Below are 17,545 nucleotides of genomic sequence, written 5' to 3' on the forward strand. Positions count from 1 at the left end.
GAGCCGCTCATGGTGCAATCATTTTCTTTAGGCTGAAGTATCTCTTGGAGCGTACGCTCGGCCGGGTTGAACAACGTCTCGCACAGCGCGTGCTTGGTCAGTGGTATGCCTCGCTCATTCACGTAAGGAATACCTTTTTCGGTGCACATGTTCTGCAATTGCCCCAGACTGTGAGTCCTCATCGCGTTGTCTATGCTCATCCGTTGTTGCGGTACATGGTCCGTGAACAGCATGGCGCACAGCTCCGACTTTGTCATATCCCGACCGTTGATGGTGGTTTCGAATCCTTGCCGTCGCACGTGCTCCGCTATGTCGGAACGCGTATTCCGCATGCACGTGTTGTATGACGTATAGAGGTTGGATCGGTTCCTCTTGGTTGTAGCCATGGTCGCGTCTGTACGATGTACCGAAGCCTCGGTACATCGCACATGCACGCAGCCGTGCGATGGGATTCACTTTTTCTGAGCGATGCCCCTATCCATGATCACAATGTCCGGGTCGCCGCACATGAACTGAAGTTGAGTAGTGTTGTATCTAGCCAGGACGCGGTCGACGGCCTCGTGGTGGGGTGAGCCGCTCATGGTGCAATCATTTTCTTTAGGCTGAAGTATCTCTTGGAGCGTACGCTCGGCCGGGTTGAACAACGTCTCGCACAGCGCGTGCTTGGTCAGTGGTATGCCTCGCTCATTCACGTAAGTAATACCTTTTTCGGTGCACATGTTCTGCAATTGCCCCAGACTGTGAGTCCTCATCGCGTTGTCTATGCTCATCCGTTGTTGCGGTACATGGTCCGTGAACAGCATGGCGCACAGCTCCGACTTTGTCATATCCCGACCGTTGATGGTGGTTTCGAATCCTTGCCGTCGCACGTGCTCCGCTATGTCGGAACGCGTATTCCGCATGCACGTGTTGTATGACGTATAGAGGTTGGATCGGTTCCTCTTGGTTGTAGCCATGGTCGCGTCTGTACGATGTACCGAAGCCTCGGTACATCGCACATGCACGCAGCCGTGCGATGGGATTCACTTTTTCTGAGCGATGCCCCTATCCATGATCACAATGTCCGGGTCGCCGCACATGAACTGAAGTTGAGTAGTGTTGTATCTAGCCAGGACGCGGTCGACGGCCTCGTGGTGGGGTGAGCCGCTCATGGTGCAATCATTTTCTTTAGGCTGAAGTATCTCTTGGAGCGTACGCTCGGCCGGGTTGAACAACGTCTCGCACAGCGCGTGCTTGGTCAGTGGTATGCCTCGCTCATTCACGTAAGGAATACCTTTTTCGGTGCACATGTTCTGCAATCGCCCCAGACTGTGAGTCCTCATCGCGTTGTCTATGCTCATCCGTTGTTGCGGTACATGGTCCGTGAACAGCATGGCGCACAGCTCCGACTTTGTCATATCCCGACCGTTGATGGTGGTTTCGAATCCTTGCCGTCGCACGTGCTCCGCTATGTCGGAACGCGTATTCCGCATGCACGTGTTGTATGACGTATAGAGGTTGGATCGGTTCCTCTTGGTTGTAGCCATGGTCGCGTCTGTACGATGTACCGAAGCCTCGGTACATCGCACATGCACGCAGCCGTGCGATGGGATTCACTTTTTCTGAGCGATGCCCCTATCCATGATCACAATGTCCGGGTCGCCGCACATGAACTGAAGTTGAGTAGTGTTGTATCTAGCCAGGACGCGGTCGACGGCCTCGTGGTGGGGTGAGCCGCTCATGGTGCAATCATTTTCTTTAGGCTGAAGTATCTCTTGGAGCGTACGCTCGGCCGGGTTGAACAACGTCTCGCACAGCGCGTGCTTGGTCAGTGGTATGCCTCGCTCATTCACGTAAGGAATACCTTTTTCGGTGCACATGTTCTGCAATCGCCCCAGACTGTGAGTCCTCATCGCGTTGTCTATGCTCATCCGTTGTTGCGGTACATGGTCCGTGAACAGCATGGCGCACAGCTCCGACTTTGTCATATCCCGACCGTTGATGGTGGTTTCGAATCCTTGCCGTCGCACGTGCTCCGCTATGTCGGAACGCGTATTCCGCATGCACGTGTTGTATGACGTATAGAGGTTGGATCGGTTCCTCTTGGTTGTAGCCATGGTCGCGTCTGTACGATGTACCGAAGCCTCGGTACATCGCACATGCACGCAGCCGTGCGATGGGATTCACTTTTTCTGAGCGATGCCCCTATCCATGATCACAATGTCCGGGTCGCCGCACATGAACTGAAGTTGAGTAGTGTTGTATCTAGCCAGGACGCGGTCGACGGCCTCGTGGTGGGGTGAGCCGCTCATGGTGCAATCATTTTCTTTAGGCTGAAGTATCTCTTGGAGCGTATGCTCGGCCGGGTTGAACAACGTCTCGCACAGCGCGTGCTTGGTCAGTGGTATGCCTCGCTCATTCACGTAAGGAATACCTTTTTCGGTGCACATGTTCTGCAATCGCCCCAGACTGCGAGTCCTCATCGCGTTGTCTATGCTCATCCGTTGTTGCGGTACATGGTCCGTGAACAGCATGGCGCACAGCTCCGACTTTGTCATATCCCGACCGTTGATGGTGGTTTCGAATCCTTGCCGTCGCACGTGCTCCGCTATGTCGGAACGCGTATTCCGCATGCACGTGTTGTATGACGTATAGAGGTTGGATCGGTTCCTCTTGGTTGTAGCCATGGTCGCGTCTGTACGATGTACCGAAGCCTCGGTACATCGCACATGCACGCAGCCGTGCGATGGGATTCACTTTTTCTGAGCGATGCCCCTATCCATGATCACAATGTCCGGGTCGCCGCACATGAACTGAAGTTGAGTAGTGTTGTATCTAGCCAGGACGCGGTCGACGGCCTCGTGGTGGGGCGAGCCGCTCATGGTGCAATCATTTTCTTTAGGCTGAAGTATCTCTTGGAGCGTACGCTCGGCCGGGTTGAACAACGTCTCGCACAGCGCGTGCTTGGTCAGTGGTATGCCTCGCTCATTCACGTAAGGAATACCTTTTTCGGTGCACATGTTCTGCAATTGCCCCAGACTGTGAGTCCTCATCGCGTTGTCTATGCTCATCCGTTGTTGCGGTACATGGTCCGTGAACAGCATGGCGCACAGCTCCGACTTTGTCATATCCCGACCGTTGATGGTGGTTTCGAATCCTTGCCGTCGCACGTGCTCCGCTATGTCGGAGCGCGTATTCCGCATGCACGTGTTGTATGACGTATAGAGGTTGGATCGGTTCCTCTTGGTTGTAGCCATGGTCGCGTCTGTACGATGTACCGAAGCCTCGGTACATCGCACATGCACGCAGCCGTGCGATGGGATTCACTTTTTCTGAGCGATGCCCCTATCCATGATCACAATGTCCGGGTCGCCGCACATGAACTGAAGTTGAGTAGTGTTGTATCTAGCCAGGACGCGGTCGACGGCCTCGTGGTGGGGCGAGCCGCTCATGGTGCAATCATTTTCTTTAGGCTGAAGTATCTCTTGGAGCGTACGCTCGGCCGGGTTGAACAACGTCTCGCACAGCGCGTGCTTGGTCAGTGGTATGCCTCGCTCATTCACGTAAGGAATACCTTTTTCGGTGCACATGTTCTGCAATTGCCCCAGACTGTGAGTCCTCATCGCGTTGTCTATGCTCATCCGTTGTTGCGGTACATGGTCCGTGAACAGCATGGCGCACAGCTCCGACTTTGTCATATCCCGACCGTTGATGGTGGTTTCGAATCCTTGCCGTCGCACGTGCTCCGCTATGTCGGAACGCGTATTCCGCATGCACGTGTTGTATGACGTATAGAGGTTGGATCGGTTCCTCTTGGTTGTAGCCATGGTCGCGTCTGTACGATGTACCGTAGCCTCGGTACATCGCACATGCACGCAGCCGTGCGATGGGATTCACTTTTTCTGAGCGATGCCCCTATCCATGATCACAATGTCCGGGTCGCCGCACATGAACTGAAGTTGAGTAGTGTTGTATCTAGCCAGGACGCGGTCGACGGCCTCGTGGTGGGGCGAGCCGCTCATGGTGCAATCATTTTCTTTAGGCTGAAGTATCTCTTGGAGCGTACGCTCGGCCGGGTTGAACAACGTCTCGCACAGCGCGTGCTTGGTCAGTGGTATGCCTCGCTCATTCACGTAAGGAATACCTTTTTCGGTGCACATGTTCTGCAATTGCCCCAGACTGTGAGTCCTCATCGCGTTGTCTATGCTCATCCGTTGTTGCGGTACATGGTCCGTGAACAGCATGGCGCACAGCTCCGACTTTGTCATATCCCGACCGTTGATGGTGGTTTCGAATCCTTGCCGTCGCACGTGCTCCGCTATGTCGGAACGCGTATTCCGCATGCACGTGTTGTATGACGTATAGAGGTTGGATCGGTTCCTCTTGGTTGTAGCCATGGTCGCGTCTGTACGATGTACCGAAGCCTCGGTACATCGCACATGCACGCAGCCGTGCGATGGGATTCACTTTTTCTGAGCGATGCCCCTATCCATGATCACAATGTCCGGGTCGCCGCACATGAACTGAAGTTGAGTAGTGTTGTATCTAGCCAGGACGCGGTCGACGGCCTCGTGGTGGGGCGAGCCGCTCATGGTGCAATCATTTTCTTTAGGCTGAAGTATCTCTTGGAGCGTACGCTCGGCCGGGTTGAACAACGTCTCGCACAGCGCGTGCTTGGTCAGTGGTATGCCTCGCTCATTCACGTAAGGAATACCTTTTTCGGTGCACATGTTCTGCAATTGCCCCAGACTGTGAGTCCTCATCGCGTTGTCTATGCTCATCCGTTGTTGCGGTACATGGTCCGTGAACAGCATGGCGCACAGCTCCGACTTTGTCATATCCCGACCGTTGATGGTGGTTTCGAATCCTTGCCGTCGCACGTGCTCCGCTATGTCGGAACGCGTATTCCGCATGCACGTGTTGTATGACGTATAGAGGTTGGATCGGTTCCTCTTGGTTGTAGCCATGGTCGCGTCTGTACGATGTACCGAAGCCTCGGTACATCGCACATGCACGCAGCCGTGCGATGGGATTCACTTTTTCTGAGCGATGCCCCTATCCATGATCACAATGTCCGGGTCGCCGCACATGAACTGAAGTTGAGTAGTGTTGTATCTAGCCAGGACGCGGTCGACGGCCTCGTGGTGGGGCGAGCCGCTCATGGTGCAATCATTTTCTTTAGGCTGAAGTATCTCTTGGAGCGTACGCTCGGCCGGGTTGAACAACGTCTCGCACAGCGCGTGCTTGGTCAGTGGTATGCCTCGCTCATTCACGTAAGGAATACCTTTTTCGGTGCACATGTTCTGCAATTGCCCCAGACTGTGAGTCCTCATCGCGTTGTCTATGCTCATCCGTTGTTGCGGTACATGGTCCGTGAACAGCATGGCGCACAGCTCCGACTTTGTCATATCCCGACCGTTGATGGTGGTTTCGAATCCTTGCCGTCGCACGTGCTCCGCTATGTCGGAACGCGTATTCCGCATGCACGTGTTGTATGACGTATAGAGGTTGGATCGGTTCCTCTTGGTTGTAGCCATGGTCGCGTCTGTACGATGTACCGAAGCCTCGGTACATCGCACATGCACGCAGCCGTGCGATGGGATTCACTTTTTCTGAGCGATGCCCCTATCCATGATCACAATGTCCGGGTCGCCGCACATGAACTGAAGTTGAGTAGTGTTGTATCTAGCCAGGACGCGGTCGACGGCCTCGTGGTGGGGCGAGCCGCTCATGGTGCAATGATTTTCTTTAGGCTGAAGTATCTCTTGGAGCGTACGCTCGGCCGGGTTGAACAACGTCTCGCACAGCGCGTGCTTGGTCAGTGGTATAAGATAAGATAATCCTTTATTATTCCCTCAATGGGGAAACTCCTATGTTAGCAGCAGTACACGTAACATATACACACACACACGCATGCGGGGAAGGGGGTAAAAGATTTAAGTAGAAGGTATATATAATTTAAAAAAAATATGGACAGTGTATACAAAATACACAATACACAATATACAGTGGAGATAAAAAAAATATTAGATAAAAAAATAGTGCAAAAAAGTGCAAAGAAAGCAGGTAAAAGAGTGTGAGGTAGACAAATATTGCACATAGTGTGATTGCACATATGGTTATTGCACGTTATTGCATGTTATTTTGTCCGTTAGCTACGATGGTCGGCCTGGTTGTACAGTCTGATGGCGGCAGGGAGGAAGGACCTGCGATGCCTCTCGGTGGTGCATCGTGGGTGACGAAGCCGGTCGCTGATGGAGCTCTCCAGGGCTCTGACAGTCTCATGAAGGGGGTGGAAGACATTGTCCATGATGGAGGACAGCTTAGCCACCATCCTCCTCTCCCCCACCACCTCCACCCGGTCCAGACTGCAGCCCAGGACAGCGCCGGCTTTCTTCACCACCTTGTCCAGCCTCTTCCTCTCCGCTGCAGTGATGCCGCTGCTCCAGCAGACCACCCCATAAAAAATGGCGGACGCCACCACAGAGTCATAGAAGGTCCTCAGGAGGCCGTCCCTCACTCCGAAGGACCTCAGTCTGCGCAGCAGGTGGAGTCTGCTATGGCCCTTCTTGTATAGGGCCTGAGTGTTAACGGTCCAGTCCAGTTTATTGTTCAGGTGAACACCCAGGAACTTGTAAGAGTCCACAATCTCTATGTCCGTTCCCTGGATGTTCACCGGCGAGGGGGGGACTTTGCGCCGGCGGAAGTCCACCACCAGCTCTTTCGTTTTCCCAGGGTTAATCTGGAGGCGGTTCCGCCGGCACCAGTCCCCGAATCTGTGATTCAGTTCTCGGTACTCCGTCTCGTCTCCGTTGTTAATGAGACCAACGATGGCGGAGTCATCCGAGAACTTCTGGAGGTGGCAGGTTGATGTGTGGTGGGTGAAGTCAGCTGTGTAGATGGTGAAGAGGAGGGGGGCCAGGACGGTCCCCTGTGGAGCTCCTGTGCTGCAGACCACTGTGTCAGACACACGGCCTCCTGTCCTCACAAACTGCGGTCTGTTTGTGAGGAAGTCCAGGACCCATGATGTCAGCTGCTGGCAGGCTCCAGCATGGTGCAGTTTGTTCCCCAGCAGTTCTGGCTGGATGGTGTTGAAGGCACTGGAGAAATCATAAAACATGATCCTCACAGTGCTTCCAGCCCGCTCCAGGTGAGCCAGGGACCTCTGCATGAGGAAGATGACGGCGTCCTCAACCCCGATGCTCGGCCGGTAGGCGAACTGCAGGGGGTCGGCGGAGGAGCTCACCAGGGGGCGCAGGTGGTGGAGGACCAGCCTCTCCAGGGTCTTCGCCAGGTGGGATGTCAGGGCCACCGGCCGGTAGTGGTTGAAGTCACTGGGGCGAGATGACTTGGGCACTGGTACCACGCAGGACGTCTTCCACAGCTGTGGTACCCTGTGCAGCCTCAGGCTCAGGTTGAATATGTGCTCCACGATCCCGCACAGTTGCCCGGAGCAGGATCTGAGCAGCCTGGAGGTGATGCCATCTGGACCCGTCGCCTTCTTCACCTTGAGCCTGGCCAGTCCTCTCTCCACCTGGGCTGTGGAGAGCACCATGCTGGGTGGTGGGGTGGTGGGTGGGGTGGGGTGGGCTGCAGGGGGGATGGTTGGTGGGTTCGGTGGAGTTGAGAATGGGCTGGGGGGTCTTGGAGGGGGTGTAGCAGGGGGCGGGGTTGAGGTGAGAGTCCTCGGAGCAGAAGAGGCTCCAGTCGGGGAAAGTTGCAGCAGGGCTGGGTGGGTGGGGGGAGGAGTGGATGTTTGTTCAAACCGGTTGAAGAACCGGTTCAGGTCATTCACCCACTCCTGATCCCTGTCCAGCGCAGGTCTGGAGTTGCTACGTCCTGAGATGGTGTTCAGGCTCCTCCAGACCCCGCTGATGTCGTCCCGCTGCAGTTGGTCTTCCATCCTCCTCCTGTAGTTGCTCTTCCCCTCCCTGATCTTCTTCCTCAAGTCCCTCTGCACCGTTTTCAGCAGGTCCCTGTCTCCCGATTTAAAGACCCTCCTTTTGTCCCTGAGCAGGTCTTTGATCTCAGGGGTGATCCAAGGTTTGCTGTTTGCAAAAATTCTGACTGTTTTGGTGGGTATGGTGGAGTCTACACAAAAGTTAATGTAGTCCGTGACGCAGCTGGTGAGACCGTCGATGTCGTCCCCGTAGTCCTCACAGAACACGTCCCACATCGTGGTCTCAAAACAGTCCTGAAGAGTCTCCAGAGATTCTTCAGACCAGATCTGTCTGGTGTGGGTGACTGCTGGTTGCCTGTGCACCAGAGGCTGATACAGGGGGAGAAGGTGGATCAGATCGTGATCAGATCTTCCAAGGGGGGGGAGGGGGGATGATGTATATGCCTCCTTAAGGTTGGCATAAAAGAGGTCCAGTGTTTTATTTCCTCTGGTACTGCAGGTGACATATTGGCTGAAAGTTGGAAGCGTGGATGAAGGAGAGGCATGGTTGAAGTCCCCGGTAACAAGGAGGAGGGCATGTGGATGCTGTGTTTGCAGCCTGCTTACACTGCTGTGCAGGACATCGCGGGCTGCGTCGGCATTAGCATTTGGGGGGACATACGCAGTTATCGCGATAACGTGCGAGAGTTCCCGCGGCAGGTAGTGTGGCCTCAAGCTAACGGCTAGCAGCTCAATGTCCGCGCTGCAGAGTTGCTCCTTGATAGTGATGTGCCCAGGGTTACACCATCTATCGTTCACAAACACAGCAAGCCCCCCTCCTTTCCTCTTACCGCTCTCTCGTGTCCTGTCTGCCCTTATCAGGTTGAATCCGTCCAGAGCGACGACAGGGTCCGGTGTTTGCTCCGTTAGCCAGGTTTCCGTGAATAGCAGCATGCTACATTCCCTGTATTCCCGTTGGTGCCGTGCCAGCGCCGTTAGCTCATCCATTTTATTGCAAATGGATCTCACATTCCCGGTGATGATGGTGGGGAGTGTGGGCTTGAAGCGGCGTTTCTTTTTTCGGCACATAACACCCGAGCGTTGTCCTCTTTTCCTCCTCTTCAGCTCGGGGGAAACATTGGGCTTGTAGCCTGTTAGCTTCCCTTGGCTACAGAGGGCTAGCAGCTGACCACGGGTGTAAACAATGGAGCGTTTACTGCCTGCTTCGGCGGTTGCTGGGATGATGAACCAGGTGAAAAATAGATAAAATAAGACGGCCAGCCTCACTGTTTTCGCAAACATGTTTCTGCCCGGTAAAAGAAAAGCACAGGACTGAAAAAAAAGAAAAAAAGAGTAAAAAAAGAACATATAAAACGAGACAATATACAGACGAGTCGACGGAGCTGCTGCAAACGTGTCGCCACTACCGCGGCGCCAACTGTATGCCTCGCTCATTCACGTAAGGAATACCTTTTTCGGTGCACATGTTCTGCAATTGCCCCAGACTGTGAGTCCTCATCGCGTTGTCTATGCTCATCCGTTGTTGCGGTACATGGTCCGTGAACAGCATGGCGCACAGCTCCGACTTTGTCATATCCCGACCGTTGATGGTGGTTTCGAATCCTTGCCGTCGCACGTGCTCCGCTATGTCGGAACGCGTATTCCGCATGCACGTGTTGTATGACGTATAGATTCGAGTAGTGTTGTATCTAGCCAGGACGCGGTCGACGGCCTCGTGGTGGGGTGAGCCGCTCATGGTGCAATCATTTTCTTTAGGCTGAAGTATCTCTTGGAGCGTACGCTCGGCCGGGTTGAACAACGTCTCGCACAGCGCGTGCTTGGTCAGTGGTATGCCTCGCTCATTCACGTAAGGAATACCTTTTTCGGTGCACATGTTCTGCAATTGCCCCGCTATGTCGGAACGCGTATTCCGCATGCACGTGTTGTATGACGTATAGAGGTTGGATCGGTTCCTCTTGGTTGTAGCCATGGTCGCGTCTGTACGATGTACCGAAGCCTCGGTACATCGCACATGCACGCAGCCGTGCGATGGGATTCACTTTTTCTGAGCGATGCCCCTATCCATGATCACAATGTCCGGGTCGCCGCACATGAACTGAAGTTGAGTAGTGTTGTATCTAGCCAGGACGCGGTCGACGGCCTCGTGGTGGGGTGAGCCGCTCATGGTGCAATCATTTTCTTTAGGCTGAAGTATCTCTTGGAGCGTACGCTCGGCCGGGTTGAACAACGTCTCGCACAGCGCGTGCTTGGTCAGTGGTATGCCTCGCTCATTCACGTAAGGAATACCTTTTTCGGTGCACATGTTCTGCAATTGCCCCAGACTGTGAGTCCTCATCGCGTTGTCTATGCTCATCCGTTGTTGCGGTACATGGTCCGTGAACAGCATGGCGCACAGCTCCGACTTTGTCATATCCCGACCGTTGATGGTGGTTTCGAATCCTTGCCGTCGCACGTGCTCCGCTATGTCGGAACGCGTATTCCGCATGCACGTGTTGTATGACGTATAGAGGTTGGATCGGTTCCTCTTGGTTGTAGCCATGGTCGCGTCTGTACGATGTACCGAAGCCTCGGTACATCGCACATGCACGCAGCCGTGCGATGGGATTCACTTTTTCTGAGCGATGCCCCTATCCATGATCACAATGTCCGGGTCGCCGCACATGAACTGAAGTTGAGTAGTGTTGTATCTAGCCAGGACGCGGTCGACGGCCTCGTGGTGGGGTGAGCCGCTCATGGTGCAATCATTTTCTTTAGGCTGAAGTATCTCTTGGAGCGTACGCTCGGCCGGGTTGAACAACGTCTCGCACAGCGCGTGCTTGGTCAGTGGTATGCCTCGCTCATTCACGTAAGGAATACCTTTTTCGGTGCACATGTTCTGCAATTGCCCCAGACTGTGAGTCCTCATCGCGTTGTCTATGCTCATCCGTTGTTGCGGTACATGGTCCGTGAACAGCATGGCGCACAGCTCCGACTTTGTCATATCCCGACCGTTGATGGTGGTTTCGAATCCTTGCCGTCGCACGTGCTCCGCTATGTCGGAACGCGTATTCCGCATGCACGTGTTGTATGACGTATAGAGGTTGGATCGGTTCCTCTTGGTTGTAGCCATGGTCGCGTCTGTACGATGTACCGAAGCCTCGGTACATCGCACATGCACGCAGCCGTGCGATGGGATTCACTTTTTCTGAGCGATGCCCCTATCCATGATCACAATGTCCGGGTCGCCGCACATGAACTGAAGTTGAGTAGTGTTGTATCTAGCCAGGACGCGGTCGACGGCCTCGTGGTGGGGCGAGCCGCTCATGGTGCAATCATTTTCTTTAGGCTGAAGTATCTCTTGGAGCGTACGCTCGGCCGGGTTGAACAACGTCTCGCACAGCGCGTGCTTGGTCAGTGGTATGCCTCGCTCATTCACGTAAGGAATACCTTTTTCGGTGCACATGTTCTGCAATTGCCCCAGACTGTGAGTCCTCATCGCGTTGTCTATGCTCATCCGTTGTTGCGGTACATGGTCCGTGAACAGCATGGCGCACAGCTCCGACTTTGTCATATCCCGACCGTTGATGGTGGTTTCGAATCCTTGCCGTCGCACGTGCTCCGCTATGTCGGAACGCGTATTCCGCATGCACGTGTTGTATGACGTATAGAGGTTGGATCGGTTCCTCTTGGTTGTAGCCATGGTCGCGTCTGTACGATGTACCGAAGCCTCGGTACATCGCACATGCACGCAGCCGTGCGATGGGATTCACTTTTTCTGAGCGATGCCCCTATCCATGATCACAATGTCCGGGTCGCCGCACATGAACTGAAGTTGAGTAGTGTTGTATCTAGCCAGGACGCGGTCGACGGCCTCGTGGTGGGGTGAGCCGCTCATGGTGCAATCATTTTCTTTAGGCTGAAGTATCTCTTGGAGCGTACGCTCGGCCGGGTTGAACAACGTCTCGCACAGCGCGTGCTTGGTCAGTGGTATGCCTCGCTCATTCACGTAAGGAATACCTTTTTCGGTGCACATGTTCTGCAATTGCCCCAGACTGTGAGTCCTCATCGCGTTGTCTATGCTCATCCGTTGTTGCGGTACATGGTCCGTGAACAGCATGGCGCACAGCTCCGACTTTGTCATATCCCGACCGTTGATGGTGGTTTCGAATCCTTGCCGTCGCACGTGCTCCGCTATGTCGGAACGCGTATTCCGCATGCACGTGTTGTATGACGTATAGAGGTTGGATCGGTTCCTCTTGGTTGTAGCCATGGTCGCGTCTGTACGATGTACCGAAGCCTCGGTACATCGCACATGCACGCAGCCGTGCGATGGGATTCACTTTTTCTGAGCGATGCCCCTATCCATGATCACAATGTCCGGGTCGCCGCACATGAACTGAAGTTGAGTAGTGTTGTATCTAGCCAGGACGCGGTCGACGGCCTCGTGGTGGGGCGAGCCGCTCATGGTGCAATCATTTTCTTTAGGCTGAAGTATCTCTTGGAGCGTACGCTCGGCCGGGTTGAACAACGTCTCGCACAGCGCGTGCTTGGTCAGTGGTATGCCTCGCTCATTCACGTAAGGAATACCTTTTTCGGTGCACATGTTCTGCAATTGCCCCAGACTGTGAGTCCTCATCGCGTTGTCTATGCTCATCCGTTGTTGCGGTACATGGTCCGTGAACAGCATGGCGCACAGCTCCGACTTTGTCATATCCCGACCGTTGATGGTGGTTTCGAATCCTTGCCGTCGCACGTGCTCCGCTATGTCGGAACGCGTATTCCGCATGCACGTGTTGTATGACGTATAGAGGTTGGATCGGTTCCTCTTGGTTGTAGCCATGGTCGCGTCTGTACGATGTACCGAAGCCTCGGTACATCGCACATGCACGCAGCCGTGCGATGGGATTCACTTTTTCTGAGCGATGCCCCTATCCATGATCACAATGTCCGGGTCGCCGCACATGAACTGAAGTTGAGTAGTGTTGTATCTAGCCAGGACGCGGTCGACGGCCTCGTGGTGGGGCGAGCCGCTCATGGTGCAATCATTTTCTTTAGGCTGAAGTATCTCTTGGAGCGTACGCTCGGCCGGGTTGACCAACGTCTCGCACAGCGCGTGCTTGGTCAGTGGTATGCCTCGCTCATTCACGTAAGGAATACCTTTTTCGGTGCACATGTTCTGCAATTGCCCCAGACTGTGAGTCCTCATCGCGTTGTCTATGCTCATCCGTTGTTGCGGTACATGGTCCGTGAACAGCATGGCGCACAGCTCCGACTTTGTCATATCCCGACCGTTGATGGTGGTTTCGAATCCTTGCCGTCGCACGTGCTCCGCTATGTCGGAACGCGTATTCCGCATGCACGTGTTGTATGACGTATAGAGGTTGGATCGGTTCCTCTTGGTTGTCGCCATGGTCGCGTCTGTACGATGTACCGAAGCCTCGGTACATCGCACATGCACGCAGCCGTGCGATGGGATTCACTTTTTCTGAGCGATGCCCCTATCCATGATCACAATGTCCGGGTCGCCGCACATGAACTGAAGTTGAGTAGTGTTGTATCTAGCCAGGACGCGGTCGACGGCCTCGTGGTGGGGCGAGCCGCTCATGGTGCAATCATTTTCTTTAGGCTGAAGTATCTCTTGGAGCGTACGCTCGGCCGGGTTGAACAACGTCTCGCACAGCGCGTGCTTGGTCAGTGGTATGCCTCGCTCATTCACGTAAGGAATACCTTTTTCGGTGCACATGTTCTGCAATTGCCCCAGACTGTGAGTCCTCATCGCGTTGTCTATGCTCATCCGTTGTTGCGGTACATGGTCCGTGAACAGCATGGCGCACAGCTCCGACTTTGTCATATCCCGACCGTTGATGGTGGTTTCGAATCCTTGCCGTCGCACGTGCTCCGCTATGTCGGAACGCGTATTCCGCATGCACGTGTTGTATGACGTATAGAGGTTGGATCGGTTCCTCTTGGTTGTAGCCATGGTCGCGTCTGTACGATGTACCGAAGCCTCGGTACATCGCACATGCACGCAGCCGTGCGATGGGATTCACTTTTTCTGAGCGATGCCCCTATCCATGATCACAATGTCCGGGTCGCCGCACATGAACTGAAGTTGAGTAGTGTTGTATCTAGCCAGGACGCGGTCGACGGCCTCGTGGTGGGGTGAGCCGCTCATGGTGCAATCATTTTCTTTAGGCTGAAGTATCTCTTGGAGCGTACGCTCGGCCGGGTTGAACAACGTCTCGCACAGCGCGTGCTTGGTCAGTGGTATGCCTCGCTCATTCACGTAAGGAATACCTTTTTCGGTGCACATGTTCTGCAATTGCCCCAGACTGTGAGTCCTCATCGCGTTGTCTATGCTCATCCGTTGCTGCGGTACATGGTCCGTGAACAGCATGGCGCACAGCTCCGACTTTGTCATATCCCGACCGTTGATGGTGGTTTCGAATCCTTGCCGTCGCACGTGCTCCGCTATGTCGGAACGCGTATTCCGCATGCACGTGTTGTACGACGTATAGAGGTTGGATCGGTTCCTCTTGGTTGTAGCCATGGTCGCGTCTGTACGATGTACCGAAGCCTCGGTACATCGCACATGCACGCAGCCGTGCGATGGGATTCACTTTTTCTGAGCGATGCCCCTATCCATGATCACAATGTCCGGGTCGCCGCACATGAACTGAAGTTGAGTAGTGTTGTATCTAGCCAGGACGCGGTCGACGGCCTCGTGGTGGGGTGAGCCGCTCATGGTGCAATCATTTTCTTTAGGCTGAAGTATCTCTTGGAGCGTACGCTCGGCCGGGTTGAACAACGTCTCGCACAGCGCGTGCTTGGTCAGTGGTATGCCTCGCTCATTCACGTAAGGAATACCTTTTTCGGTGCACATGTTCTGCAATTGCCCCAGACTGTGAGTCCTCATCGCGTTGTCTATGCTCATCCGTTGCTGCGGTACATGGTCCGTGAACAGCATGGCGCACAGCTCCGACTTTGTCATATCCCGACCGTTGATGGTGGTTTCGAATCCTTGCCGTCGCACGTGCTCCGCTATGTCGGAACGCGTATTCCGCATGCACGTGTTGTACGACGTATAGAGGTTGGATCGGTTCCTCTTGGTTGTAGCCATGGTCGCGTCTGTACGATGTACCGAAGCCTCGGTACATCGCACATGCACGCAGCCGTGCGATGGGATTCACTTTTTCTGAGCGATGCCCCTATCCATGATCACAATGTCCGGGTCGCCGCACATGAACTGAAGTTGAGTAGTGTTGTATCTAGCCAGGACGCGGTCGACGGCCTCGTGGTGGGGTGAGCCGCTCATGGTGCAATCATTTTCTTTAGGCTGAAGTATCTCTTGGAGCGTACGCTCGGCCGGGTTGAACAACGTCTCGCACAGCGCGTGCTTGGTCAGTGGTATGCCTCGCTCATTCACGTAAGGAATACCTTTTTCGGTGCACATGTTCTGCAATTGCCCCAGACTGTGAGTCCTCATCGCGTTGTCTATGCTCATCCGTTGTTGCGGTACATGGTCCGTGAACAGCATGGCGCACAGCTCCGACTTTGTCATATCCCGACCGTTGATGGTGGTTTCGAATCCTTGCCGTCGCACGTGCTCCGCTATGTCGGAACGCGTATTCCGCATGCACGTGTTGTATGACGTATAGAGGTTGGATCGGTTCCTCTTGGTTGTAGCCATGGTCGCGTCTGTACGATGTACCGAAGCCTCGGTACATCGCACATGCACGCAGCCGTGCGATGGGATTCACTTTTTCTGAGCGATGCCCCTATCCATGATCACAATGTCCGGGTCGCCGCACATGAACTGAAGTTGAGTAGTGTTGTATCTAGCCAGGACGCGGTCGACGGCCTCGTGGTGGGGTGAGCCGCTCATGGTGCAATCATTTTCTTTAGGCTGAAGTATCTCTTGGAGCGTACGCTCGGCCGGGTTGAACAACGTCTCGCACAGCGCGTGCTTGGTCAGTGGTATGCCTCGCTCATTCACGTAAGGAATACCTTTTTCGGTGCACATGTTCTGCAATTGCCCCAGACTGTGAGTCCTCATCGCGTTGTCTATGCTCATCCGTTGTTGCGGTACATGGTCCGTGAACAGCATGGCGCACAGCTCCGACTTTGTCATATCCCGACCGTTGATGGTGGTTTCGAATCCTTGCCGTCGCACGTGCTCCGCTATGTCGGAACGCGTATTCCGCATGCACGTGTTGTATGACGTATAGAGGTTGGATCGGTTCCTCTTGGTTGTAGCCATGGTCGCGTCTGTACGATGTACCGAAGCCTCGGTACATCGCACATGCACGCAGCCGTGCGATGGGATTCACTTTTTCTGAGCGATGCCCCTATCCATGATCACAATGTCCGGGTCGCCGCACATGAACTGAAGTTGAGTAGTGTTGTATCTAGCCAGGACGCGGTCGACGGCCTCGTGGTGGGGTGAGCCGCTCATGGTGCAATCATTTTCTTTAGGCTGAAGTATCTCTTGGAGCGTACGCTCGGCCGGGTTGAACAACGTCTCGCACAGCGCGTGCTTGGTCAGTGGTATGCCTCGCTCATTCACGTAAGGAATACCTTTTTCGGTGCACATGTTCTGCAATTGCCCCAGACTGTGAGTCCTCATCGCGTTGTCTATGCTCATCCGTTGTTGCGGTACATGGTCCGTGAACAGCATGGCGCACAGCTCCGACTTTGTCATATCCCGACCGTTGATGGTGGTTTCGAATCCTTGCCGTCGCACGTGCTCCGCTATGTCGGAACGCGTATTCCGCATGCACGTGTTGTATGACGTATAGAGGTTGGATCGGTTCCTCTTGGTTGTAGCCATGGTCGCGTCTGTACGATGTACCGAAGCCTCGGTACATCGCACATGCACGCAGCCGTGCGATGGGATTCACTTTTTCTGAGCGATGCCCCTATCCATGATCACAATGTCCGGGTCGCCGCACATGAACTGAAGTTGAGTAGTGTTGTATCTAGCCAGGACGCGGTCGACGGCCTCGTGGTGGGGTGAGCCGCTCATGGTGCAATCATTTTCTTTAGGCTGAAGTATCTCTTGGAGCGTACGCTCGGCCGGGTTGAACAACGTCTCGCACAGCGCGTGCTTGGTCAGTGGTATGCCTCGCTCATTCACGTAAGGAATACCTTTTTCGGTGCACATGTTCTGCAATTGCCCCAGACTGTGAGTCCTCATCGCGTTGTCTATGCTCATCCGTTGCTGCGGTACATGGTCCGTGAACAGCATGGCGCACAGCTCCGACTTTGTCATATCCCGACCGTTGATGGTGGTTTCGAATCCTTGCCGTCGCACGTGCTCCGCTATGTCGGAACGCGTATTCCGCATGCACGTGTTGTATGACGTATAGAGGTCGGATCGGTTCCTCTTGGTTGTAGCCATGGTCGCGTCTGTACGATGTACCGAAGCCTCGGTACATCGCACATGCACGCAGCCGTGCGATGGGATTCACTTTTTCTGAGCGATGCCCCTATCCATGATCACAATGTCCGGGTCGCCGCACATGAACTGAAGTTGAGTAGTGTTGTATCTAGCCAGGACGCGGTCGACGGCCTCGTGGTGGGGTGAGCCGCTCATGGTGCAATCATTTTCTTTAGGCTGAAGTATCTCTTGGAGCGTACGCTCGGCCGGGTTGAACAACGTCTCGCACAGCGCGTGCTTGGTCAGTG

Source organism: Syngnathus typhle, unplaced genomic scaffold (genome assembly GCF_033458585.1).
Source record: "Syngnathus typhle isolate RoL2023-S1 ecotype Sweden unplaced genomic scaffold, RoL_Styp_1.0 HiC_scaffold_105, whole genome shotgun sequence".
Taxonomy (NCBI): domain Eukaryota; kingdom Metazoa; phylum Chordata; class Actinopteri; order Syngnathiformes; family Syngnathidae; genus Syngnathus; species Syngnathus typhle.